At 52.9% G+C, this 26,319-nt stretch overlaps 2 long non-coding RNA genes and 1 other non-coding gene across 3 annotated transcripts; 1 reads left to right on the top strand and 2 right to left on the bottom strand.

Moving 5' to 3' along the window:
* Positions 1-1,103: 1,103 nt before the first annotated feature.
* MIR34A (microRNA mir-34a) lies at positions 1,104-1,166 on the bottom strand. The gene has a single exon (NR_032803.1). It is a non-coding gene; the product is annotated as a microRNA mir-34a (primary transcript).
* A 354-nt stretch (positions 1,167-1,520) lies between these two features.
* LOC111772457 (uncharacterized) lies at positions 1,521-17,709 on the bottom strand. Its single transcript, XR_002806340.2, has 3 exons — positions 15,986-17,709; positions 15,148-15,289; positions 1,521-3,156 (listed from the first exon to the last, which is right to left on the bottom strand). It is a non-coding gene; the product is annotated as an uncharacterized lncRNA (long non-coding RNA).
* A 3,635-nt stretch (positions 17,710-21,344) lies between these two features.
* LOC138923228 (uncharacterized) lies at positions 21,345-24,523 on the top strand. The gene is made up of 2 exons (XR_011436560.1): positions 21,345-23,966; positions 24,163-24,523. It is a non-coding gene; the product is annotated as an uncharacterized lncRNA (long non-coding RNA).
* Positions 24,524-26,319: the final 1,796 nt, after the last annotated feature.

The following is a 26,319-nucleotide window of genomic DNA, read 5'->3' as shown; positions in this document are numbered from 1 at the left end:
TGGCCTGCATCAAAGGTACCAGAGGCCCCGTCACCTGATGGAACCCGGAGGCTTATAGCCACCGACATTTGGCTCTACCTTTCGGACTTGGGTAAATTCCTATAAGAGCTAGAGTGGAGAACTTGGGAAAAATCAGGGCAACAGAGAACTAGAGTACTCATGGCTCAAGGTCAAAGGGTACAAAGACACCAACAGGAGAGAGGCAAGGACCAAAGGTTGGTTTAGTGGGCTCTGTCAACGCGCAGGGCCCACTCAGGGGTTCTCCCAGGCTCACTGGAGGCCACAGGTGTGCCCTGTGGTCCAGGACTTGGAGAAGCCACCACTGTGTGCTCGTGCTCCCTCCTTTGGTGGCTTGGGTCCAGTTCCTGTTGCCATGGAAATCCAGCTGGCCTCACATTCACTGGACCCAGAGTTGGCATCTGCAGGTGGAGCTGGTGGGATCCAGAGAAGCGGACTCTCTTCTCAACCGAGCTCCCTTGGAGGAACCTTTCTCATCAGCCACTGGAGCAGAAAACACCACTAACTTCTCATTCCCGTCAACATCCAGGGCCTGGCTTCAGCTGAAAAGAAAAATTCTCCCCAAGGCAGACACATCTTCCAGTGCCCACACAGGCACATTCTCCAAAGCGAATGATTGCATTTGAAATTTGTCTCACGGGGAGAGAAAGAATGTACGTGCGTACAGGTTCAAGTCGCTCCGCAAAGCAGGTCCGCAGGGTAGCGATACCGCCCTACGCCCATCTCTAAGGACACGAGCTGGTGGTTAACAGTACAGATTCTCAAGCCGGACTGCTTGGGTTCAAAACTGCCCCCACCCCCCACTTTCTATCAATTGCATCTTCAATTACTTTTGCTCTTAGTACTTCTGTTTTCTTCTAAGAGAAAAAGAACAGTAGACTCTTGCTCATGAGAGAACACATTTAGAATGCTTAGAACAGCGCTTCCCACCGAGTAGATGCTCTGTGAATGCTGGCCACATGCGAGCCCCTCCCAGCCCGGAGCTGCCCATGCACAGCCTCCCGCCTCTCTCCTTCAGCATCTGTGAGCCCGGTGTCTCTCACCTGTCCCTTCCTCTCGGGCCCCACAACGTGCAGCAGTTCTAAGGCAGTATACTTGCTGATTGCTTCCCGCACTATTACTCACAACAACCAGCTAAGACACTGCCAAAGAAACACGCACAGCTGGCCCTGTCCGTGGCACAGCAGGCACACCCGGCCTGCCTCTCCCTGGGACCTGTGGAGAAGGACATCTGAGGAGGAAAGACAGGATGGAGGATAAAGTTAAGACCGGCAGCAGATCCCAACAGGGTTGGCCCACCACTAGCTGACAAAGAGAAAAAAAACCAGTCGGCACTTCCCTGGAAGAGAAAAAGTTAAAAAATGACAGTCATTTAAAATCCACATGTCTATGTGAAAAGGAAACCGTGGAATAAGCAGCAGTGACTTGTCCCCCATCCCGGGCACTGTTTAGAGAGTGTATCAGTCAGAGTTCTGCCAGAGAAACGGAACCAGAAGGAGATATAGACTAAGATTTATTTCAAGGAATTGGCTCACGTGATTGTGTCAGCTGACTAGGCCAGGCTGGAAACTCTGAGGCAGGAGCTGACACTGCAGCCCACAGGCAGAATTTCTCCTTCCTCAGGGAAACGCCAGCTCTGCTCTAAAGGCCTTCAACTGATCGGATGAGGCCCACCACATTATCAAGGATAATTTTTACTTAAAGTCAACCTATTGCAGGTGTTACCCACATTTGCAAAACACCTTCCCAGCAGCACCTAGATCAGCGTTTGGTTGAATTACTGGCTACTACAGCCTGGCCGAGCTGACACCTCAAACTCACCACCACAGAGGCTGCTTGAAGATCTAGTGACTAACTACTTTGGATGAAGACCACCGATGGGACAGTTCCTCTTCCATGTGGGTGTGGGGATGTGCAGGGGTGTTCCTGGGAGGGTCAATGTGACCTCTACCCCAGCACAGGAGGTCCCACAAACCAGAGTTCCAGGCAAGGTGGTGCAGATAAGAGCAGCTCGTGAGCCAGCACAATCTCTCTGCCCGGGAGGAGAAAGCCCCTCGAGGCTTTCCCACACGCTTGGCAGGATGCGGGGCACTGAGCCGTCCTCTCTGGGCTCCTAAATGTCCAGTGGGAGCAGATGGGAGTTCACTCTTACTTTAGTCCTCTGCCCCCAAGCAGGCAAATCCGTGATGCTCTGCCAAGAAGCCAGCCAGACTGGACTTGAATTACAATTTTTCAGTGTGGGAAAAACACTCCTAATACATCCAATTTTATCCCAAAGGTGAGTTCCAGCAGAGCACGTTTATCAGATTAGAAAGAGTCACCTGGAAGGTTGGTAAAGTGCAGTTTCCCAGCTACGCTCTGGAGCTTCTGATCCAGCAGGTCTGGGGGCCAAAGGCATCTTCTGCTGTGACCACATCCTCAAAAAGCACAGGGACAAGCAGGAGCCTGAATAAAGGCTCCCCCTCTCTCGACTCCCAGACTGGAGGACCCTCGAATACTGACAACAGAAGCAGACTTCCCAAGGTAAAGACAGCTCCACAGTGCAAACAGAGCCACAGGGGCACATGTGGTCTTGTGAGCACGGAGTCGCATTCGGATGGGCTGGCCCGTCAGGAGACGGGTGTGAGGGGCGGGGATGGCTCAGGAGCTCACTGGTTTAAGACCGGGCTCGTGGTACTGCTGTGGCAGAGAGCAAAGGCCGGGCTGTGACGGTGGAAGGGCCTGTGCATTCTCGGGGATGGGGCTCGGTCTGAACCCCAGCAGAGGTCTCAACAAGCACTAACGGAGTGTGAGAAGGATGAAGACAAGAGAACTGCCAAGTCCTCCATCCAGCCCCTCCTCCAGCTCAGCAACAGTCCCCAAGGAAAAGACAGCTCAGAAAGGCAAGACCAGATGCGCCTTCTACTGCCACACAGCCCCGGCCCCTGGTTTCCACAGGGAACTGCATTTTCTGAATCTAGGCAGTGACCCGAGGAAGGGTCAGCCTCCACAGGCCGGGCACCAGGGCTGGTCTGGCAGTTCTGGTGGCCAGGAGGGGGTCCCTCTTCCTCCTGAGTCCAGGATCCTCGGATACAGAGACAATCTTCCCAGTTAGACAGAGGAGGCCTGGACCTCAGGGACAATCTTCTGGTCAGAGGACTGTAGGAAAGGGCGAAGAATCAGTCAGTGCATGAAACTTCACTGTGTTCCATGAGACACAAAACACACCTAGTCAGCAGCCTTGAACCAAGTCCTGGAAAGCCGCACCCTGAGCTCAGAGTGAACACACGCAGACTGAAATGGACATTCCTTTCTACGCAAAGGCCTGTGGTTCAATCACCAGGCAAGCTTCTGCCACATGAACACAAGATGCTTAAAAGGCCTGGAGCTCAGTTCAGAGGCCCGATTTGCCTTCACTTCACTTCTTACAGGGGCCCTTTTGAGCCCCAGGCCCGACGCATCTTGCTGTGGAGCTGCTGGTCCAGGGAACCAGGAGAAATGCAAGAAAACCAGAAGTTATTTTTACCAGGAGAATTTTAAGTTCCTAGTGCTCAACTTTTAAGTGCTAAAGAAAAAGTGAATTGTCGTAACAAGGCTCTTGGATGTTACGACTCCGGGGAAAGCGCAGCCCTCTCCATCCAGGAGATGTGGAAATCCACTCTGGAAGCCTTCCTAATCCGACAGCATATCTTTCAGGAAGCAAGACCTCACCTTCAGGCATCCATCACCGACTGAGCGCCTGTGACGCACTGACACGGTGCTGGGTGCTGAGGACCAGACAGGGAGGACGGCAGCCGTCCAGGACCTTGGGGGTCCACGGAGACAGATGGGCAGAAATCGCAGACATGCAAAATTACATCTGCCAGCAGTTCCGAACCAGGAGAACAAGGGCTTTTGAAGCGCCCGTCTGGTGGAGAAGCCCATACTGAGAAGCATCCTCTGCGTTTCACAACGACGTCGAAAGCTATTAGGAATTTTTCTGCCATTGCATTGATCCCATCCAGAAAACCTGAGCCAGCGGAAGGAAGGTGAGGTGGCTCAGAGGAGCTTCCAAGACTGTCCAGGATGGAGCCAGGGGGGAGAGAAACCTGCCTTAAGAGGGGGTGTCCCAGGGACAGGGCCAAAAAAGACGGACTTGGATGTTTTCAGCCTCAAAAATTACCATCAGGTCTGTGTCTACTGGAACTAGCTTTCCCAGCAGGGCAGCTACCACCCTCATCTCTCCCACAGCCGCCTGTGCCCGCCCTGGAGAAAAGAGAAAGCTCCAGGAAGCCCCCAGTAGGTGATGGTGGTACATGCCTGTCCCTCTGCTGATCCCGCAGTGTCCTGGTGAATGGCAGGCATGCTTGTTGGTTCTGGGGAGCTGCCAGCCAGAAGGCTGCGGCCTCTCGCTCTGCAGAGCTGGGAGACCTGTTCGTCTAATGCCTCTCAATATTCAGAACTCTCATTTTTCCCTATTCTGGTTCTTAGGGATGGAGCCTTGAGCAGCCAACTCCGGGAGGCAGCAGGTGCATCAAGAGGGAAAAAAACTCAAACACTTGAAAACCACCAGTCCAGATGCTTCCTGGGAAGAGGGCCTCCCTGGGAAGTGAAAGGCTGAGTAGACACCGTGGTTGTCTAAAACTACCTTTGCATTAAGAATTGAGTATAGAGGCCGGCCCCAGTGGGTTCGTGCACTCTGCTTTGGTGACCCAGGGTTTCACTGGTTCGGATGCTGGGCATGGACATGGCACCGCTCGTCAAGCTACGCTGAGGCGGCATCCCACATAGCACAACCAGAAAGACCCACAACTAAAAATATACAACTATGTACCAGGGGGCTTTGGGGAGAAGAAGAATAATTAAAAAAAGAAGACTGGCAACAGATGTTAGCTCAGGTGCCAATCTTTAAAAAAAGAGAAAAAGAATTGAGTATAAAGTACACGTATTTTAGGAGTAAGAGTTACTGTCTTACCCCAAGTCAGTTAGAAATCTGAATAAATTTAAATTTTCCACTGTAGCAGATACTGTTGGTTGCCTGCCCCAAATTCACACCCCGTCTTCTCCAGCTCGGAGGCCCCGATTTGGTTCGGGTGATCCACTCCCCTCTCCCTAGTTATGTGCCTCATGAATTCCATCCCCACACCCTTCTGGTGCCTCTGATTGGCTGGGGCTGGGCACAAGGCATAATTCTGGCCAATGAGATTTGTAGGAAAGTGAGCAGGGGCTTTGGGAAAGGTTTCCTCACTCACAAGAGACCCCCAGGAAGAGCCGGACGGGAGCTGGCGGGAGATGAAGTCAGTAGGTGGAGGATGGCAGAGCGGAAATGCGGAGAGCTTACTCCTTGGCATGGCTGGGCCGCTGGATATTCCCCATCACAGGTGCCCGATCTCTGGGCTTACGTTTTATAACATTTTTAACGTTCTGATTACTTATATCGTTTCGAGTGGGGTTTTCTCTTACTTGCAGAGGAAGGAATCCTAACGATATATCCTATAATTTAAGCAATTTGAGCAAGAGAAATTACCTTGGAATTTAAAAAAAAAAAAAAAGCAAACCACTTAAGAAAAACAACGTTTCTGTCACAAAACGTTCAGCCACAGCAGAAACAGCTTCCCAGTCCTCTCCCCACAAAGTATAAGGTGCAAGGGCAGCTTTAGACAGCTGTGCTGTCTGCTCTCAGCCTCCCACTCCCAGGGGGGGCCCTCTTCCCAGTGAGCATCCGGCGGACACCCCATAGCGGCAGCAGGTAGGAGAGAACACGACTGGACTGTCGAGAGGAAGACAGTGAACACATCCTCAACAACATCAAATAAGACAAAACCAGTGCTTGCTTCAGGCGGGGAGTCCTGGCTTGGCTCTTCAGACCTGGGCTCCTTCCCGTCCTGTCCTCAGGCCAGAAATCCCCCAAAAGGAGGGCTAAGGGCACATTCACTGGCTAAACACAGCGCGAATGAAAATGCTGGAGCCTGGTGTTCAGAAGTCCAGTCTTAACAGGAGAGGTGATTTCAAAACTTCAAACAATTTCAAAATACAATCCAGCCCAAGGGGCTGTAATATAAATTTGAGTTTTGGAGGAAGCCCAGCACTGCCCGTGCTTCTCCGAGTAGGGCTTGAGGGAGCTGCCCCGATACAGCCGAGCCCTGGTGCTGAGCGGAGGCGGCACCCCCCACCCCCTCCTTATGGAAACGTAACAGTCCACCTAACCACAGCCAAGCCTTCCACGGTGTGCCATTTGCAGTTACAAAAACAATCTCGCCGTTTCTGGACCTTGTCTTACATTTGCCATTAAGCATCCAGGCTCCGTAAGAAACTTACTTTTCAGACCAAAGGACCAGACACTTAGAAATGTTTCTCTAACGCCAAGGCCAGATTTTGTACACAAAACTCTCTCAACAAATCCACGACTTTCCTCGCTAATCCCAAAAGCCTTCTCCTCAAGTGGTAAGTGTTCCCTGAAGTTGACCACAGACTAAACCAGCAGAAAAAATGAAAAGTGGGTTACCTGCTTTGTGGGCTGAGGGAGGACCCGGGATGAGACCTTCAACTGTGGCCTCGCAGCCGCAGGGCTGGCTCCACCTGTCGGACCTGTCAAGCCTGCTGCCACCTCCAGGTCTGGCACCGCTGCCAGTGGCCCGACTCACAGCCAGCGCCTCGGCCCCTCCATGGATGTGCAGTCACCTGCAGAGAGGTGCTGGCACACAGGGCCCCTCCCCTCCCTGCTCCCACCGTGACCTGCCCCTCCCCAGCCAGTCAGGCACTGGAACATCTCTCCTGAGTCACTTGGATTGTAAACCTAAAGCTGGTGGAAAGAAAGAACAAAGGGAAGAGGAAGGAAGGAGAGAGAGAGAGAGAGGAAAAACCCTGGCCCCCACATCCACCAATAGCTCCTTGGAGATGGTCAGGGAGGTGGGGCCAGGTGGGACCAGGAGCCTGGGCAAGGCCATCACGGTGATCACCAGGGTCGAATTCCAGGGCTGCTCCTTCCCTCTGGATGGCTATTTTGGGAAAGCAGCTTACTCCAGCAGTTGACAGACTGGCTACCGCAGACCCTGGAATCCGGAAGACTCCGAGCTCTGCCAGGCCCAGCGCAGGTAAAGGCAGCGAGCACAGCCCGAGGGAGCAAAGGGCAAGTCCCAGACGCCGCGAGACTCTGCTCTAAGCATGCATAGGCCCACCCATCCCTCTGTCTCAGCCCTTCAATAGGATCTCTGAGCACCCGCGGTACAGTCCGGTCTATAAGAGGGCTTGGCTCGATGTATTAACCAGGTGCTGGTGGGCAGGTGGTGGGGCCAGTGGCATCGGGTCCAGCAGCATCACTGCTTATTTTCCTGCCATTCAGGACTCAGAGCCCTTGGCAGCCAGATCTAGCTTCTCCGCCTTTTCACTTCCTGGTCCCTGATGCCCATCAAGTGCAAGGTGACAGTGTGCATGGGAGCTCACCGCCATCTGAATATAAGGTCACAGGTACTGCGTGGGGAGGGGCGGGCCCGGGCATCCCAACCACTGCTCAAGTTCAATCGCATGCTTCGGAGGCAGCCAATTAAGCCGAGCCTCTGGGGGCCAGTGAAGAATGGAAACAGCAATGCCTGAGAGGAGAGCTGTGGGCACAATGATCTTTTGATAACTAGGTTTTCAAGTACAAGGTGGATGCTAAGATATGAAGCCCCTACTGGGAAACCAGAACCCATTTCCCTAAGGAGACAGTGAGGCGGGAAAGGAGCCAAGAGAGGACCAGAGACGGAATTCAGACAGAACCCAGCCTCCTCCCCCTGGGGTTACAGCCCCACTCACCAAAGGCAGGAGGGAGAAGGCTGCTGTCACTAGGCGTGGCCTCCGACCTCAGGGTTGTGTCAGTCCTCAGAGCAACACTGTGCTTTGTGAAGCCCCATCTCAAAGCCAGCGGCTCACTCTGTGGCCTCAAGAGGGGCCAGCAAACAGGCTGGGTCTTGCTCAAGGGGCCTGATGCACAGCAGTGGGGTGTGACCCTTGGTTGGTCCATCCTGGGACCTGGCTTCTCCCCTCCTCTCCCTCAGGCAGCCCGGTCCTTTCCCTTCCTCCCCCCGCCAGTCCCGCGTCAGAGGCCTTAAGAAAAATCCCCCAAGCACTAGCCAACTTCAGAAAGCCCTGGCCTTTAGATCATCTGCTAGTCACTGGGCCAAGACCCAAACTAAGGGGAGAGAAATGCTCAGGGATTTCAGAAAATTGAACTGCAAAGGTGCTCACAATAAAATCGCCAGTGGCAGCTTGGCATGCCCTTAAACACTTTTGGGAAGTTATTTACCAACTGGAGCTAAAAAAGAAGTTGAGGGTTTCTGCCTCCAATTTAGTAGACAAGAATCTTTTAAATTTACATACAAAGTCCCATGATAAGTCACTTGGGATCCCCCAAAGTAGGAAGGCTGCTTGTGGTTAGAGCTGGGTGAGTCAACGAAACAAACAAATGAGCCCGATGAGGTCAGCCTTTTGGAAAAGGAACAAAGAAAACTGCACCCGAGCAAGAGGCAGCTTACGATGCCAAAGCAGGGGTCACAGAAAGCCCAGTTCTGAATCCTCAAATCTAGTCGTTCTCGATGGGGACAATTCTGTCCAGTGGGGGACATTTGGAACGTCCAGAGGCATTTTTGGTTGTCACAACATGGGGTGGGGGATGCTACTGGCATCCAGTGGGTCCAGGCCAGGGATGCTGCTGACCATCTCAGAGCACAGGACAGTCCCACAGCAGACAGTTATCCCTCCCCAAATGTCAGTAGTTCTGCAAATGAGAAATGGCTCCAAAACAATGAAAAATATTTTTCTCTCCTCTTTAAAAGTCCTGGGCAAATGGTTACCTTCAGTCACTGGACAGACATGTCCCTCAGCCCAGAGGGCCACTGGTGGGGACACCTCCTACCTGCAGCGAGGCCAGGCGATCACGGGGTCGGTACTTTTGGCGGGACCTCTGGGAAGGGACCCCAGCTTGGATGAGCTGCCTGGCTGCCCCAGGACTCTACTCGCCCTTGGCCAAGTGTTCCGGTCCTCAGAACTTAGACCCCTGCTGTTCAGCTCTGAGGAGCTCACAGTGACGCTATGGAAAGCTATGTGAACCTTGTCAGAGCAGACCACCTCCCTGTGGCACATGCTGCACAGGCATCAAGGACCTTTCGCATACTTTCTCTCGCCTGAATAAATAAGAGCCTGGGCCGGCGAAGCCGTCTTTCTGCGTTCCTGACCTGCCAGGCCAGCGGAACATGCAGAAGCCACATGGCCAAGTGCGCGGGGGGATAGGGAAGGGAGAGAGGGGAAGTGTCCACCTTCGTATCACATGAAGGCACAGCACAGGGGGAAGCTGAGAGCTGACCAAGACCCCCGAGCTGAGAGTGGCTGGACCCCACTCCGGACCTCCAGAGACAAGCTGAGTGTGGGGGGCACTTGAGTAACAGGATCCGCAGCCTGGTGAGCCCCCAGGGGCCAGAACTGAGTGGAAGGCAGCAGCATCTGGGGTCACCCTAGCTCTTAGCTCCAGGCCCCTGCCATTGAGGGTCTGGATGTGAGTCTCGCAGAGACCAAGGCTCCGGAATTATAAGGAGCACATCAGACTCCTGGAGTGTATTCTGGTCTGCCACAAGGCTCAGCAAACAGTTAACAAAAACCACCCCCAAGAGCTGAGTGGATGGGAAGGACACACAACCAGGGAGGACAGTGGCTGCCTTTGGGGAGTTGGGAGTTGCGGGGAGAGGCAGGCCAGAAACGGGCCCAACCCATTAACTTCATCTACCTCGGGACTGTCATTTTTTATGAACATTATTATGAATTTTATAATTTTAAAAGAATATTAAAAACCAAAAACCATGAGGGCAGAATATGTCGTATCCACGCCCAGTCTCCTGGGAATACATGCTCTCCACTGCAGTCTTGCACCGGCTGCTGAGCCAGGTCACCAGACCCCAGAAACTGCCCCAGGTGAGACTCTGCGAAGGCCGAAGAGAAAAGGCAGAGGCGATGAGAGAGCGCCCGGTGCTGAACGAGCATCTCCCTCCAGCTATCTCAGGAAATGAGAAAAACAAGCCGCCAGGAGCCCAGGGAGAAGGGAGGCAGCAGGCCTGACACCCCACATCTCCTCCAGCACCCCGAGTAGGTAGCCTGTCGCCACCGATGGTCCCCTCAGACCAAGACAAGGTTGTGGATCCATCGCTCACCCTGAGGTTTGCGACGAGGAAGAAAGTTATGGACAGCTAAAAGGCTTTGTCCCCCATCCCCACCTTTAAGCTTGGTGCCTTCTCACCACCCCACCTGCTCTCAGTTCCAAAAAGGCACAGCCTCCTTGAGCCGCCCATGCCTACCTCCATCGCACCCCACTTCCCTACCCTCGAACCTGAGCTCTGGTTTTCCATTGCCAGTCTTGCCTCAGCCTCAGGCCTGAGGCTTAGCATTGTTGCTACTGCTCAATCTCTCACTTCTCTCTACCCTGAGAGTTCTGGGCTCCCCTCTGCCAGCTCTGTTCCCTACAGCCTGGTGAGTAACTCTCACGGGTGTCCCCAAGACCTTCCACTTTCCCAGGTTCCCCCTCCTGCAAGAGGCACTCAGACATCCAGAGACAGGGCGGAGCTGGGCAGACAGGGCTGACCCAACAGGACAACTCGCATGCTCTGACATTCCTCAGGGCATCGACTTCCCCAATAACATCAAGAGCAAGACTAGAAATGCAACGTCTGGCCATGACAACATCACATTTTAACAATATAGTATACCCTGTCAAATGTAAAGAAAAATAGGTAAGTTGATAAAATAATATTCAAAATAATAATCTAAAGTTTGTGTGTGTGTGTCTTTAGCTTAAGAACATACAGGAACAAAGGCAAACAAAAGCAATATTCCCAGTGGGCCAGATGGAGAAGTCACTTTGCTGCCACAGCTCCCTGAGCCGCAGTCTGGGGTCCTGGCACTCTGTGAAGGCTGCCGGCTCTGGGGGTTAACTGGTGAGCTGGGATGCAGGAGGGAAGAGAGTCAGAAGCCAAGCAGATACGAATTCACTGCACCAGGCAGTAAATTAATGGAGGAACCTACTTCCTGCTCTTCGAAGGGAAGGCTCAAGCCTCGAGTCTGTTTCCAAGGAAGAGCACCAGGACCCAGCGTCCAAATATGGTCAGATAGCTCGAGGCTGGTGAGAGAAATTCTAAAGGAGGGATGTTTGTGGACCCCCAAGTGCTGTCCCCCCTGCTTCTGTCCCCACATACTGATGGCCACTCTCCACCCATACCTCAAGTATTCATCATCCTCAGACCTGCCTGACCCCTGGTTCACTGAGAAAACCTGTCCTTGAAGAACGCCAGACACCCTGCTACGTGAAGCGGCTGGCCGAGCAGGAGCCTCGTCCCGTTCAGGGGACTCTGCATCTGAGTGTAGAGTAAATTTGCTACCTGGCTAAGCCAAAAGAAGCTCTAATTTTTAAATTCTGACCACAAACCAGCTCACTGAAGGAGGCTGGGTGGGGGTGGCAGCGTAAGAGGAGATTTCCCAAGATCACAGACCAGGGCCTTCTCCTCACTCGGATGCTGGCTCTCCTGCCCCTATGAGGCCAGTCTCTGCCTTGAGCACCCTCCCTGCCAGCTTTCCCAAACCCTACTCCTCCTTCTGCCTCGGTCAGCACTCCCCTCCTGGGGAAGCACAGCGCACCCCAAGTACTGCCCTATTAGTGTATTGTTGGTGTCCCCCCGCACACGCTCAGGGCAAGTTTCTGTTTGCACTCTCAGGGGTTAGCACAGTAGATAGGACACAGCAGACACTAATGAAGGTGTGTTGAAGGAGCAAGGACTGCAGGGAGAAGGAAGACAGGCAGGGCTGCTGGCCAGCCTACGCTCAGAATCAGGGACCCAGGTTCCCCTGCTTCACTAGCTTAATGATCTGGCTGAGCCAAAGGTGTATCATCTGTACAAGACAATGCACAACACAGGTGAGGCAGCAGTGTTTTAAAAACTATAAACATAAGGAATTATGCTTTCACTTTAGACTGCCTTTGAGCACATCTAATTTGTAAGTTAGTGATTTGGACTTTTCATAAGTTTATTTGTACATTGGGTGCTTGGAACTAGGAATACCATGCCCCAAAGCAACAACACCGTGAAGGGTGGGCAGGCGCACAGACTCAGCCAGGTAAGTCAACTGTGTGCATGTGCTCAAAGTAGACCTCAGACATCTGGAAACACGGCTGGTGCCCCCTCGAGGGCATGGCCATGCCTCACTTCACTTTTGTATCCTTGGCACCCAGTGTGGTGGGGGGCCAGGGCAGATACCCAGACACTCAGTGAATGAGTAAAAGAGTGAGGAATACAGCAGCAGCAGTGGCAGCAATATCAAGTGGCTCCGTTATACACCAGGTACTTTCTAAACCCTTTAGCTGCATCCCTCACATAGTAGGCTGACAAACAGACCACCAAAAGATATCCACGTCAAGTCCCTGGAACCTGTGAGTGGGACCACATTTGGAAAAAAAAGTCTTTGCAGGTGTGACTAACTAAGGATCCTGAGATAAGGAGATCATCCTGGATAATCTGGGTGGACTCTATAAATCCAATGACAAGTGTCCTTACAAACTGAGGCAGAAGGAGATTTAAGAGGCAGAAGACACAGACACAGAGAAGGTGACAGGAAGACAGAGACTGGAGTGATGCAGCCACAAGCCCAGGAATGCCAGGGCAGCCACCAGCACCTGGAAGAGGCCAGAGAGGATCGTTCCCCTGAGTCTCAAGGGCGACTGCAGCCCTGCCGGCCTCCAGAACGCAGAGGGAAGAAATTTCTGTTGTTTCAAGCCACCCAGTTTGTGGTAATTTGTTAAAGCAGCCACAGGAAACCAACACTCTCCTGGAGTCATCAATTAACTCCTTAAACTGCAGCAGGAGGGGAAGGAGGAGGGTATGGATTTGGGGGGCCGGGGGAGAGAGGAGTAAGAATGAGGCTCTGAGCAGCCCAAACTCCTGTGACCAAGTTCCTGTCCTTCCTCAGAAGTATTGTTAGCCCTGCAGAAATTAATGAAGGAAACCTTAACTAAACTGGAGCCAAGAAGGCCTGCAGGGGGAGCCCTCACACCCTATCACACATCGACAATTACCCCAAACAGGAAGAGACAGATGCTTGCATCTTTCACAGAAAGTAATCCTACTTTCCTACTGCAAGATTTCTCTCCCTACCTGGGAACGGCCCAGCCAATGAGAAACACCACAGCTCAGCCAATGAGAAACACCGCAGCTCAGCCAATGAGAAACACCACAGCTCAGCCAATGAGAAACACCACAGCTCAGCCAATGAGAAACACCGCAGCTCAGCCAATGAGAAACGCCGCAGCTCAGCCAATGAGAAATGCTGCAGCTCAGCCAATGAGAAGCCGTTGCCACCCTGAACTGTTACTTTGCCCCAATGGACTTTCTTGAGAACAGTGCCTCCCTGCTCCTCCTTTTTCTCTATAAAAGCAGCTCCCCTCCTTTGTTTTTTGGATTTGCTTATGATTTCCCACAGCACGCACATCCAGAATTGCAATTCTTTCAGCTATTCCCAAATAAACTCATTTCGAGGGTAAAATAACAGACGAATTTGCTTTTTAAATGGACATCCCCAATACTGTGTTCATGTACTGTTAGTCTCACATCTGTTAACCAATATTCTCCTTGAATAAACAGAGTCACCCTAACGTTACAGTTAGCTGAAATTCAAAATCAAGTAAATGAATGACTAATATTAAACAAAAGCAATGAATCAAAGTAATGCTTTGTTTTCAAATGACACCCACTTCCTTATTCTGATACTGGGGTGGGGGCTGGCTTGCCCTTGAGATCCGCTTATTAACTCGCACCTGACACACAATGCTAACCTGGATATAGGGATGGGGGTTTCTGACTCCACAGTAATTTACAAGCAGCAACTCAGACAGGAGGAAAAGGTCTGATGAAGTGAAATTCACCGAGAAAACCAAGCAGAGACAAGTGAGGGGCAGAGAACAATAGAAGAAATGGAAATGCTATGAAACACACTCGCCAACACTAAAAAGCCTTGTGCTCTGAGCCTGGGGCCTTCAGGCGGTTGTTCCACGCTACACAGCCCAGCCGCGAATGTTCAAAGTGATATTCTGGCTCAGCAGGAAAAGGTAAATTGTGTTTACTCTGTTTTAAAAACTATACTGTTCCCTTTGTCTGCCTGTCCCTGCAGTGAACTCCAGGGTGGTCCCCTACGCACGAGGAGTGAAGCCGCCCAACATGTCCCAGGCAGAGGGTGTCCCACCCTCTCCTCTCTGTTAACTCTGCCCTGGATGTGGTGGAAGGACATGGCCACGTCTGTGTCAGTGGCCAAAACTGCACTGGACACAAAACACAGAAAGACTCACCAAAATGTGCTGGACATGTGAACACAGGAATGAATGAATAAAGAAAGAAAGAAATGAATGGACGAATTTTAAAGTTTTGATTAAATGTCTGAATTCTTCACTGGACTCTCTGTTCTCTCTCTGCTGATTCCTCCTCCTCAAGGTCCTGTGGCTCCATTTCTCTTTCATAAAATTCCTAGGACCATTTAACCATGGAAACAGCCAGGACTGTATTAATTCCCTGGAGGGCGGGTGCTCGAAATCCAGGGGGGGTCAGGAAAAAATCTAAGAAATGCTGCTCATGTCCTAACTTTTTTTTTAAGTTGTAAATTGCTGACATGATACCAAACCATAAGGACAAAAGACCCACAGATAGAATTAGAGACTGTGGTGGACAGACCCTCCGGTGGTCTCTGTGATGGTGGCCTCGTGGTGTTCACACCCTCGTGTAGTCCCCTCCCCTTGAGCATGGGTGGGACCCATGACTTACTTCTAACCAACAGAATACGGACCGCAGTTCTCAGAGTGCCTTCACACCCGTGTCTGCTCCCGGGGCACCCAGCAGTCACCCTCCATCTTGGCAGCAGCAGAGTGACGACTGCAGACTGAATCACACTACATGCATCCAAGCTGGGGCTCCGCCATAACCACACTTGTGCCCAGCGATGTAACCCCCCTGAGGCTCAGTTTCCTCATGTGTAAAATGGGGACAATAGTAGCTACCCCATCACGTTGTTATAAGGATTAAATAAAGGAAATATTTGAAACGTGCTTAGCACAGTGCACAGCACACAGCAAGAGCTCAATAAATGTTTGTTATTTATGCATTCCTTATTTACCTTCCGTTGTCGTGACTGGACTGGAAAGTCCGGGAGGGCAGCAGTGGTCTGTCTGGCCCACTGTTGCAGAACCTTGAACATGGGGTGGATCCAGGAGTATCTGTGAACAAATGAGGCGTCTCACACCATCCTCCTAGCGACTCTGTGAGGAAGACAGAATGGGGATGATTTATTCCAAGATAAGAAAATGGCTTGAGAGATGTTAAATTCTTGTCCAGTACCACCGAGGAAATGAGGGATAAAATGAGGACCATCTTACTCCCAAACAATCTTCTTTATATTTCCCCACTGACTTAACTACAACTCTAACGAAGTTAATTTGACACATATTAAGGATAAATGTAAGTGTTAGCCTCCAGTACAGTAATTAGGCTTAAACGGAAACAATTCACACAAACGCACATAATTAGCACTGTGTGTACACAGTCGAAGCTTGTGTTTCTGGAAGCATTTGAGAGAAGGTGTGATTCTTTGGTGAAGGAGAGAGAATGAGAGAGGCAGAAAAGCGTTTGCTTTTTTGCCTTAAACTCAGCATGGACTGATGTGGCTTATGAGTGGCTCTAAGGGAACGGGAGTTTTGAACTGTTCTGGGGTTAAACGGCTTTTGAGGGGTTAGGACAGACCTCAGTGGGTGCCAAAGTGGGGTGCAGGCTCGGAACTGTGGGACAGTGGGCGAGGGACATTATGCTTGAGACAGAGTGGAAAGGGGCTGAAGGCAATTCTCCCTGGTCTGACATATTCCTCTGGGCCTGTCCCGCCTTCTCTCCTGCCCAAAGGCCAAGGCAACTGTCCTCTCACCCTTGCTGAGTCTCTCTACGGCCCAGCCCACATCCCTCACCTGGTTCTGCCCTGATCAAGGAGGTGGGTGTTCAGGACAGGGAGATGGCTGGGTCGTACCCAGGGTGAGCAAATTCAGCACAGGTCCTCGAGCAGCTGTTTCTCAGCAGATTCTCAGGAATTGTTTCTCTGTCTCTCCGGGTTAAGGTGAGGGATCTGAACCTGCTTCAGGGTTTGGGGAGACAATTCTGAGAACCCCAACCCGCCTTGTGGTGATCCTGGAGGAGAGACTGTATGGATGAAGGGTCGACTGCATGCCTAGGATTTTAAACCTGCTTCACCCCAACCCCAGTGGTGGGCTTCATAATAAAAGCGGGTTATAGCAACAGTAGCCTCATCCACTTTCATTCCAAGACCATTTTAATTAATTTTGTTGTGAGAGGATGTGACAGCCTGGGAATATGTTTAGCCAGGAATCAATTTGTTTCAAATCCACTAACACTCCTCCCCCAAAGTGGACACACCCCCCTACTGTCAGGTCAGCCCTTTCTCGGCTGGACGGACCCTCCCTTCCTCCGCCCACTCTCCCAGCTACTGAGCTTGAAACTCCACTTTCCTCAGAGGGAGCTGAGGCACACCCAGCCTGCAGCTGATCTGGCAAGATGAGGATGAGCCCTCCATCCAGAGGAGGCGATGGGAATCAGACAGGAGCTGCTGCCCGGTGCTAGGGGAGGCTGGAGAAGTGAGTCAATGCTGTTTTCAGGAAGGGACAAGACAAGCATCAAATGACAGTGCTAGCACAGAGGTCAGGGTGGGGCCCCAGGGAAAGACAGGTCGGTTACCGGCTCCATGCATGGGAGCTCCCCACAAGCACTGGGTCAGTTACCATTGCCCACAGACATGGACGCGAGAGCAGAGTGTACTCTTTTTGCATCAGCCCAAGGCATTTTACTCCACTTAAATATCTGCAATACTAGTTAACAACAAGAAAAAATGAAAGCATCAATTTTTAGGAAGGGGAAGAGAGGGATATTTGCAATGCAAAAATCAAACAAACCCAAAATTCCAAAAAGTTCTCCAGATTATACTAAGGGTAGAGAAAAGTTCTTCTGACTTAGTGAAGGTATTCAATATCTGTGAAAGTGAAGCCCTTTATCACAGATGATACTCAGAGCTGCCACAGCACCCTGCCCCATGCTTACGTGCTTTAGGTAACTGATTTTCTACTGTGACTGTAGGAAGCGAGTCCGAACACAAGCCCAATTTTACAGATGAGGAACCAAACTCAGGAAGCCATACCATCCTCTCGTCCTCAAGGTGTGGTATAAACAGGTGTCTCGGTCCCCTGTCCTAACACAAGAGATGCAGGCAACTTCTTCAGCAATGGCCACAAGTGCGCACTCAGCAAGAACTGCTCGAAGGCTTTGGAGTGAGATGCGCCAACATCACTGCCTAACGAGGGGACGCCCGCAGCCTTCCTGAGCTTCACTTTTCATCTATCAAAAATGAAGATCATGGGGCCAGCTCCGCGGCAGAGCAGTTAAGTTGGCGTGCTCCGCTTCAGCGGCCCAGGGTTTCACGGGTTCAAATCCTGGGCGCGGACATGGCACCGCTCATCAGGCCACATTGAGGTGGTGTCCCACATGCCATAACTAGAAGGACCCACAAATAAAATATACAACTATGTACTGGGGGGATTTGGGGAGAAAAAACAGAGGGGAAAAAAAAGATTGGCAACAGTTGTTAGCTCAGGTGCCAATCTTAAAAAAAAAAAAAAAAAAAAAACACCAGTGAAGATCATAATCCCCACACCCTCCCTACCTCCCAGAGACCAGAGAATGTACCGTCAGATGCTACGCCTAGGCTGCTTGGCTCACCGGCGTGGGTGACAGGAGTGGGCCCAGTGTGCTTGACATGGTGGAGTCACCCAAGATCCGGCAGGGTGGAGGTCAGGGAATGAAAATGAGGCCTTCGGGGCAGGTTCTCTCACTCTCCTGCCTCTCCCCCTGCCCTCTAGCCCCTGGGAGGCCTCAGCCACTTCACTCCACCAACGCCCCCTTCGTAAGAACCTTCCACCCAGTCCAACTCTGTTATCTGTAACAGACTCCTAAATATGCCTCGTGCATTCCAAATTTGGCTAATGCCATTCCCTTCAATTTACCTTTACTTTCTCTACAAATGTCTCAGACCCTGGCTGCTCTCCCAGGCTCAGATCAAATCCATTCCACTTCCACAAAACTGTCTTGGTCTCCAGCCCCATAAGCCCCTGAAATCCCAAACATTTACTAACCTGTTACATTCCCCAGTTGGCCTTTAGGTATTCTGCACTCCACAGCAGTCCTACAACAATGCAGGTATGCATGCATTCGCCCATCCATCCATGCATCCACCCATCCATGCAACTACTCACCCATCCATGCATCCACTCAATAAATATTATCAATCACCTGCCATATGCTGGGAACTGTCCCACCACTTCCCTTTTCCATTCTCTTCCCGTCTCCAAGATGGCTATTTCCCACCTTCTACTCTCCCTCAAACCTCTACCACTCACTCCCTCAGCAATCTCACCCAGTCTCATAGCATTAGGTACCACCTTAGTCACTGAGACCCGCCCTGACCTCTCTCCTACACTCCAGGTTCCAACACCCAATACCATCTCCACTTGGGTGTCTAACGGGCAACTTAGTGTAGCCAAATCAGAACTCCAGATCCCACAGAAAACCCTATGGCCTGCTTCTCCCAGTTTTTCCCATCTCAGTAAATGACTCACCCACCTGTGCAGGCCACAAACTTCGGAGTCATCTCTGTCTCCTCTTCGTTTTGCTCCATCCCGCCATGTCCATCCAGCAGCAGACTATTGGCTCTACCTTCAAAACCTGCTGCCTCTCTGCCCTCCACACTACAGCGCTAGTCCAAGCCCCTGTGGTTCCAGTGGGACAAAGGACAGCCTCCAGTAGGTCGACCTGCTGCCACTCTTGGCTCTGTATATTCTTTGCACAACAGCCAGAGTGATAGTTTTAAAACACGAGACCACGACAGAACCCTCCAAAGGCCGCTGAACATCCCCTATTGGATTTCCTGCTACGTCCTCAGGGCATACAAGCCCTCCGTGATCCGGCCTCTGCCCGACTTCACCTGTTGCCACTCGCCTCCACCCTCACTGGCTTTCTTGAAAATTTGTCAAATGCACCAACACAGGACCTCTGCCCTGGTGGCCCTTCTGCCTGAAAAGCCGCCGCTCCCCTCAGTGACTTACCCGCCTGCCTGGCACTCCTCTCCCTCCTACCCCTTCAGAGCACTTATCACAACCTAACATTGCTTTAAATATTTATTTTGTTCATTTTTCACCTGTTTCCTCCACCAGAAGATCAACTCCACAAAAGCAAGGATTTGGCTATTTGGTTTGATGCTGTATTCCCAATGCTAAAATAATGCAGAGACAGGGTCGGGCCCAGTGGCTGAGTGGTTAAGTTCACGCACTCCACTTCGGCGGCTTAGGGTTTGCCAGTTCAGATCCCGGGCGTGGAGCTATACGCCACTCATCAAGTCATGCTACGGCAGCATCCCACATACGAAGCGGAGGAGGATTGGCACAGATGTTAGCTCAGGGCCAATCTTCCTCTCCAAAATAATAATAACAATAATGCTGGTACATAGCAAGGACTTGATAAATATCTACTGAATGAATGAATGAGTCCTGCCTAGTTGTTTCCTTACTAGATATGTCTGATCTCCCCTCACCTGAGGTTGAGCAGCCTATGACCAGGGGCAGCATCGTGTTCATCCTTTCATCTTCCTACGCCTCCTGGCCCGGGAGCCAGTTACAAGAGCAGGTACAGGCCTGGGAATGACAATCAGGCTGCACGATCAATGGGAAGTGCTGCCTGGCATGATGTGACGAGAAGGACCCAGAGGCCAGTCTAGGTATAGCATTATCGATTTCTGATGTGGGCCAAGGGCCGGAGGTGGGAAATAAAAGTGCAGTCTTTGGGGCTGCCAAGCCTGTTAACCCGGGGATCCTTGAGGCTGGAGAGAAAGCTGAATTGGCAGGGCAGGGCAGGCCAGTCCTGGCCAGTCCTCAGGTTTGGGAAGCTAAGGAGATAGGCCACTAACCCACAGGGCAACAGATGCCAGTGGGCCCCAGGATACAGGTGATGCTGCCCCATCAGCCCTCCGCCCCTGGAGAGACCCTCAAGCCCACCATCTCGGCCATTACTCCACAGCACTTGTGGCTCATGCAAGACACAGAAGCTGAGGGGAGCAGCCACTGAGCTAAATGTCTCTCAGACCTGGGGACAGAGGCAGAAATGGCCCCACATAACTTAGAGTGGGCCACTTTGGCCTTTTGATGTGACTCTTGGCATCTGATAAGAGTTCCACAGACACTTATCCAGGAGGTCTAGCCACTCCTTCCTGCAGGAGACCAGCCTGGATGTAACAGGAGGGGCAGGCCCTGGGGTGTTCTGCACAGCCATGCTATCCCCTTGCTCCCAGCCCCCCACCAGGCACAGAAACAGTCAAGCTGCTGGGGCACATGCCCTACATCCCCCTAACCTGGGGCCACCACACTGCCACCTGCTCCTCCCTGCCAGCAGGGTGAACTCCCAGAAGGCCCTCCCTTGCAGTCTCCATCCTGGCCTGCAGCTCCCTGGCTGGACAGTGCTCCGGCCAGCAGGGGGGCTTGTGGTCACTTGGGGACAGGAAGGCTGAAACCCCTTTTCCTGTTCTTCTCTTTCAAAGTTGGCAGACCTGACCTCTTTCATAACATTATTTTAGTGACCGAAGCACTTTTGCATCTGAGACTTTCCGCAACCACTTTGTGGAGCTGGTCTCAATGGCCCCACTTTCAGGAAATGGAGGTATTTGCTCCCTTCTCGCAGGGTAAGCAGCGGCAGGAAAGCCAAAGGCCCCGTTTCCACGCCCAGAGGAGCGAGCCCTCCCGCACCCACGACAGAGCTGGGAAGAAAGAACCAGCCATGCAAAAGCCAAAAAAGGAACCCTTTCTCTCCAGAGATTATGAAATCAAAGAGCATTTTGTTGCTTCTTGGAAATTACTCTCCTTATGACTTGGAGGCCACACAATTCAACAGGGCTTCCATCATCATCATCATCATCATTATTAAAACATTTGGTTTAGTTCCCGCCTCCTTTTCGAACTTTCACACAGAGAACACAAGCGTTTACCTGCGCTCACCCAGGACCGGACGAGCAGGTCGCGCAGGCTTCCAGCCCCCTCCTTCCCGGGGCTTGGCTGCAAGACTCCCGCAACATCTCGAAATCCCCCCAGATCTGCGCGGTCACTGTGGGAAGGAGGCCGGCTCTGACAAGCCCAGGCAAGCCCAGGCAGAGCCCGCTTCTGGTCCTCCCTCCTGCGCTCACCACCCGGGCCCGGGGAGGGAGAAGCCTCTCGCCCGCCCAGATCCGGGGAGTCAGCTCGCACCCGGGACGGGGCGCCGGCATCTCCTCCACCAGAAAAGAAAAAGGGCCAGGTGGGGAAAAGAGGAGCGGGTGGGGGCGGCGCCAGTTCGCGCGGGATTGGGGTGGCGGCGCAGCGGGCGCCGCGCTCACGTCGGGGGATGGGGTATGCTCACTGCCGGAGGCCAGGGCCGCCGCGTCGGGGCGCGCTGCAGGGCAATGGCGCGCGCCTGGCCGTGGAACAGGTTTCCCGGGCACAGGGTCCGGGCCCCGTGCCCCTCCACCGCCGCCGCCTGCCCGGGCTGGCGCTTCCCTGGCCAGAGCGCCGACTTTGCGCAGCGCCCCTCGCCTCCGCCCCCCGCCGAGTCCCGGGGCGCGCCTCCCAGAGCCGATGTCCGGGGCTCCACGGCCATCGCGACTCTTGCGCAGGCTCCTCGCCTGTCCGCGGCGGGACCGAAGCCCAGGCGGGCCGAGGGGGTCCTGTAAAAAAGCAAACGGAAACCACGGGGACGCTCGCCGCGACGCCCAGCCCCCGGGCCTCTCCCCGGGAACAGGGAAGAAGAAACCTGCGTCCCGGGCGCGGGTGACGGACGTGTCCCGGGTCTGGACCTGTCGTCTCCGCGACATTGTCAGCCTGGAGAGCTCAAAGGTCCCACGCAGCCCCAGATTCAAGGAGATAAGAAAGGACTTCTAGTGCCAGAAACGGGCACCCCACACGGCCACCGCCTGCCGGCCCGGCGCCCCGCCCCCACTCACCGCGCCCCCAAGTTCCGGCGCTGCGGGCCGCTGGGGTGACACCGTTCCGTGCGGCCCGGGGCGCAGGAGCAGGCGTGGGGCACGGCCGAGGCGCGGCGCTGGGGAGCCGGGTGCTCCAGGCGGGGTCCGTGAGCTGGGCAGGGCCCTGGCGAAGCGCCCCGCACCCGCCTAAAGGTTCCCAGAAACAAAAACGCGGACGCGGGTCCCAAACTTGAAGTCGCAGGAAGGCACCCGGCAGCGCGGGAGATGCACACCTCCCATTTCTCGCCGTTTCCGCGCTACCCTGCGCGTGGAGCTGGGCGCCCTCGGGTTTGGTGGGGACGCACGTGCAGGGGCGGCCCTGAAGACCCCGCCCCCCGCCCCGCGGTGCGGAGAGGGGTCTCCAGCCGTCATCCCGCCCCCAAGCATCACAGATCCCACCCAGTCCGACCTGGTCGGGACTTCGGGACCTTTGGGAGACAAACCACCACGCAGCCCGCCGCGCCCAGGTACGAAGGGGCAAGGAGTCCCCGGGTCTCCCTCTGCTCCAGGTGTTTCTGCCCTCGGGGTTGCTGTAGGACAGAAACCGCTTCATCAGGGGCAGACCCTCCTCGCAGACGCACACCTACACACACTCGCGGGAGTCTGCGGGATGCGCCGGCGACCCGGCAGGACGGTCTCCTCCACACGGACAGAACTGAAGGGCGAAGGCCTCCTTGGCCTCAGGAGGCAAGGGCTCCCTGCAGGGAGAGCGGAAACTCATTCGTCCTGCACTGAGAGAAAACGGTCCTGAGAGGAGAACTGGAAAGGGCTGTTGCCAGATGTGTAATCCCATTTGGGCACACCGGAGGGAGCGAGTGGAGGCCAGCTGTGAGCTGCCGCATCTGACACATTAGGATCCCGAAGCTCACAGGGATGAATCTGTGTGGAGCTCGTGTTTCCCAGATTTTTCCAGGGATTCTAGAACAGTCCTAGAGAAGGAGAGAGCCAGCCGGCAGGTGAGAATGTCCAGGTACAGGCGGATGGCTGCAGGTCAGGCCTACCTTTCCCCACCACCAGCAGTGCGGGGGAGGGGACAATTCCCCACCGACCCTTGCCTCCCGGGGTGGCCATCACCACAGGGTAGATGGGGTGGAGAAAGCCTTCAAAGATCCTCAAAGACTCAGGAGGATTAAGTGAGGCAGGTGGCTCTGGAGGCAGCACGTGGCGAGGGAAGGGAAAAGCAGGTTCTAAACCTGGCTCACTGTGTGACCTTGGGCAGTAATAATAATAACAGCTAACTTGCCCTGAGCACCCTGTGTGCCTGCCATCATCCTAAACCCTGCCCAGGGAATCTCACCCAATCCTCAAAACAGTCCTGGGAGATGTCCTAGCACTGCCCCATGTACAGATGAGGAAATGGAGGCTCAGAAACTTGGCTGCCATCACAAGGAGGAGAGAGAGGTGGAACCAGGACCCAGACCCATGCCTTTCAGATCCCCGAGCCTCACTCTTTAAGCACCTGCCATCTTGCCTCAATTTGGCAAATTGCTTAGCCTCTCCAGGCCCCGGTGTCCTCATGTGTGCAGACAGCGGTCAGGCTCATGGTATGGATTCAATAAATAATATGGAATGAATGAGTGAATGAATGAATGACTACCCCCCCCCCCCAGGGCAATTGTAAGGACTGCGCTCGAGAGAGCGTCTGCACACACGGGGCACTTTCAGGCATTCACCAGCTCATCTAAGGAAACTCTGGGACACTGGGCCCTGAGGAAGCTTGGGTTCTCTGCTCCATGTGTGTAGACACCTGGCAGCATTCACGTCCGAGAGCCTCTGCCCTCCTTTGTCCTTTCCTCTTGCTTTCCTTTCAGAGCCACCAAAATGCCTTGACCTGGACAGCTAAAAAGGTAAATGAATGCATTTGGAGACACCAGACTTTGGCAAACAGAGAACTGAAAGAACCAGATTCCTATCCACTTTTCCATCCAGAGAAGCCAAACCACATCCAGGCCTCATTTTTTTTTCTTTAAGCATTTTTGTGTGCGTGAGGACTGTTTTACAAAGGCCTCTCTCTGTGCCAAAGTCTGTCTCGTCTCTCCCCAGCCCTGCCAGGTGCACAGCCCATCTGTGTTTCCTGTAGAACCCATCCAGCACGTGGACACACATACGCCCCTGACTCACAAGCCGGAGAGCAACGGAGGTAGCGTGGACAAGCCTCAACTTCTGCCCCCCGCGGGGCGCTGCACCTGCGTCCCCAGACCCAGCGGTGAAACAGGGCACCCAGGAGGCATTCAGGTCTTAATTTAACCACAGAGACCCGAGGAGTCCTGCTTCCCAGTCAACCTACCGATGGATCGCGTCCAAAAATGTGAATGACAAAAAGGAAAACAATGTCCTGGGATTAGATCATGGTGATGGTTGCACAATTTCGTGAATATAATAAATCCCACTGAATTGTACACTTTTTAATGGTAGAATTTATGGCATGTGAGTTATATCTCAGGAGAAAACAAACAAACAAAAAGGAGCCCCCATTCCTCCTTACTGGCTAGACATACTCGGCATGAAGCCGGCAGGACGGAAAGCCCTGCACCTTGGTCAACGCTACCTCCCTCACTTAGAAGATGGAATCCTGGTTGTGGGTGACTCAGGAGGGTCAGCATCCTATGGCTGCAGTGGTTTTCAGCCAGGGCCCTGAGGCCAAAGCAGCCTGTCTCTTAGGCCCTTGAAGATGGGACTGTAGCTTCAGGGCCTCGGCCCGGACCCTGCAGAAGAAAGGGGTCTTGCGGGCTGGGGCTTTCTTCATTGTGGCCCCAACATCAGAGACTTACTCCGTGGGGTGATGGTGTACAGGCCAGTGTGTATTATGTGGCATGGGTGGGGGGGTGCTCCAGGGAGCCCATCTAGCACTGACAAAGCCCTGTGTCGGCAGGCACAATTTTCAAGGCCCCATCTCTGAAGAAGGAAGCACAGCTTGGTGAAGAAATCACCACCGGATTAAAAATAACAAATAAATGTAAAAAGTCAAAATGCTGTACAAAGGGGAGAATTGCTTTGAAGTATTTCCTCATTGCTATGCTGACTAGACATTTTAACTAAACATAGCTTTAAGGTTCTGTTTATTTTCCAGCTCCTAAAGTCACTCTTTGGCTCATGCATCAAATCAACCTTTTTCCTAACTGAAGACAGAGAGAGATCAATTCTTAGGAGTTATCTATACTTGGATGGACCGATCTACAGCTATTTAATACATATACATACATACATTATTTAGCTCCCATTTGTCAAGTCCTCATTATGCGTGTGACAGACTTACGGGTTTTGCAGACTTGCTCTCCTTCAATCCCCAGCAGCTCTATGAAACCCCCGGTGTTAGGCCCGTTTAGCAAGTGATAAACTGAGTCTCAGAGAAGCTTCAGTCCCTGTCCTTGTCTAAGGTCCTACAGCTTGAAAGCGACAGATCTGGGATTTGGACCTCTGCTGAATCCCAAAGGCAGGGTGGTTAACCTCAGAACACAGGAGCATGATTTGACAAGGTGGCCTGCACCGTGGGAAACTCCTCCATTGTTATTGGAACAAGTGAAAACTCCCCGACCTTGCGTGCGCGGAGAAGTGAGACTTGCCCAGGTCTCTTGGCTGCTGCAGCTTTCAAAACTACACGTGACTGGTACCTCCCATTTCTCCAGCTTAAAGTGGAACATAGGGCCAATATCCTATTAATGTCCAAACCGTTGATGGTCCCAAGGTCCCGCCCTAAGGACTGTGGGAAGGTCGAGGATCCCAGCTGCCCAAGAATTCTGGGAGCAGCAGCTCACCCCAAGGATGCCAGTCGTGGCTATCACCCCCACAGTCCCTTCAGAAGAGATCTGGGACGGTCAGGTAGCAATCGGCTGGTTTTCCCAGGTGCAGTTGGGCAGGGTGATGGAGGAGGATGTCCCCCTGTCCCAGACAGGGCCAACCCACAGCCCTCCATGTCACAGCTCTTTGGAGACATGAGTCTTGCCGATCCACACATTGGACGATTCAACAAACACAGATTAGGGGTCTCTCTTGGCCAAGCTCAGGCCCAAGTGCTTGCAATAGTATCTTGTTTAATCCTCACAGTAACCCTAGGCTTTTATTCTCCCTGTCTCACAGATAAAGAAACTGAGGCACGGAGGGGTTAGAGAGCTCACCCAAGGTTATGCTGCTAGTTAGCAGCAGAGCTGGGTTGTGAGCCCAGGCAGTCTGGCTTCAGAGTCTGCTGTCAATCACCAACAA

The sequence above is a fragment of the Equus caballus genome, chromosome 2 (genome assembly GCF_041296265.1).
Source record: "Equus caballus isolate H_3958 breed thoroughbred chromosome 2, TB-T2T, whole genome shotgun sequence".
NCBI lineage: Eukaryota > Metazoa > Chordata > Mammalia > Perissodactyla > Equidae > Equus > Equus caballus.
Note: the sequence above shows the minus strand (reverse complement) of the source record. Positions and strands in the feature narration are given on the sequence as shown.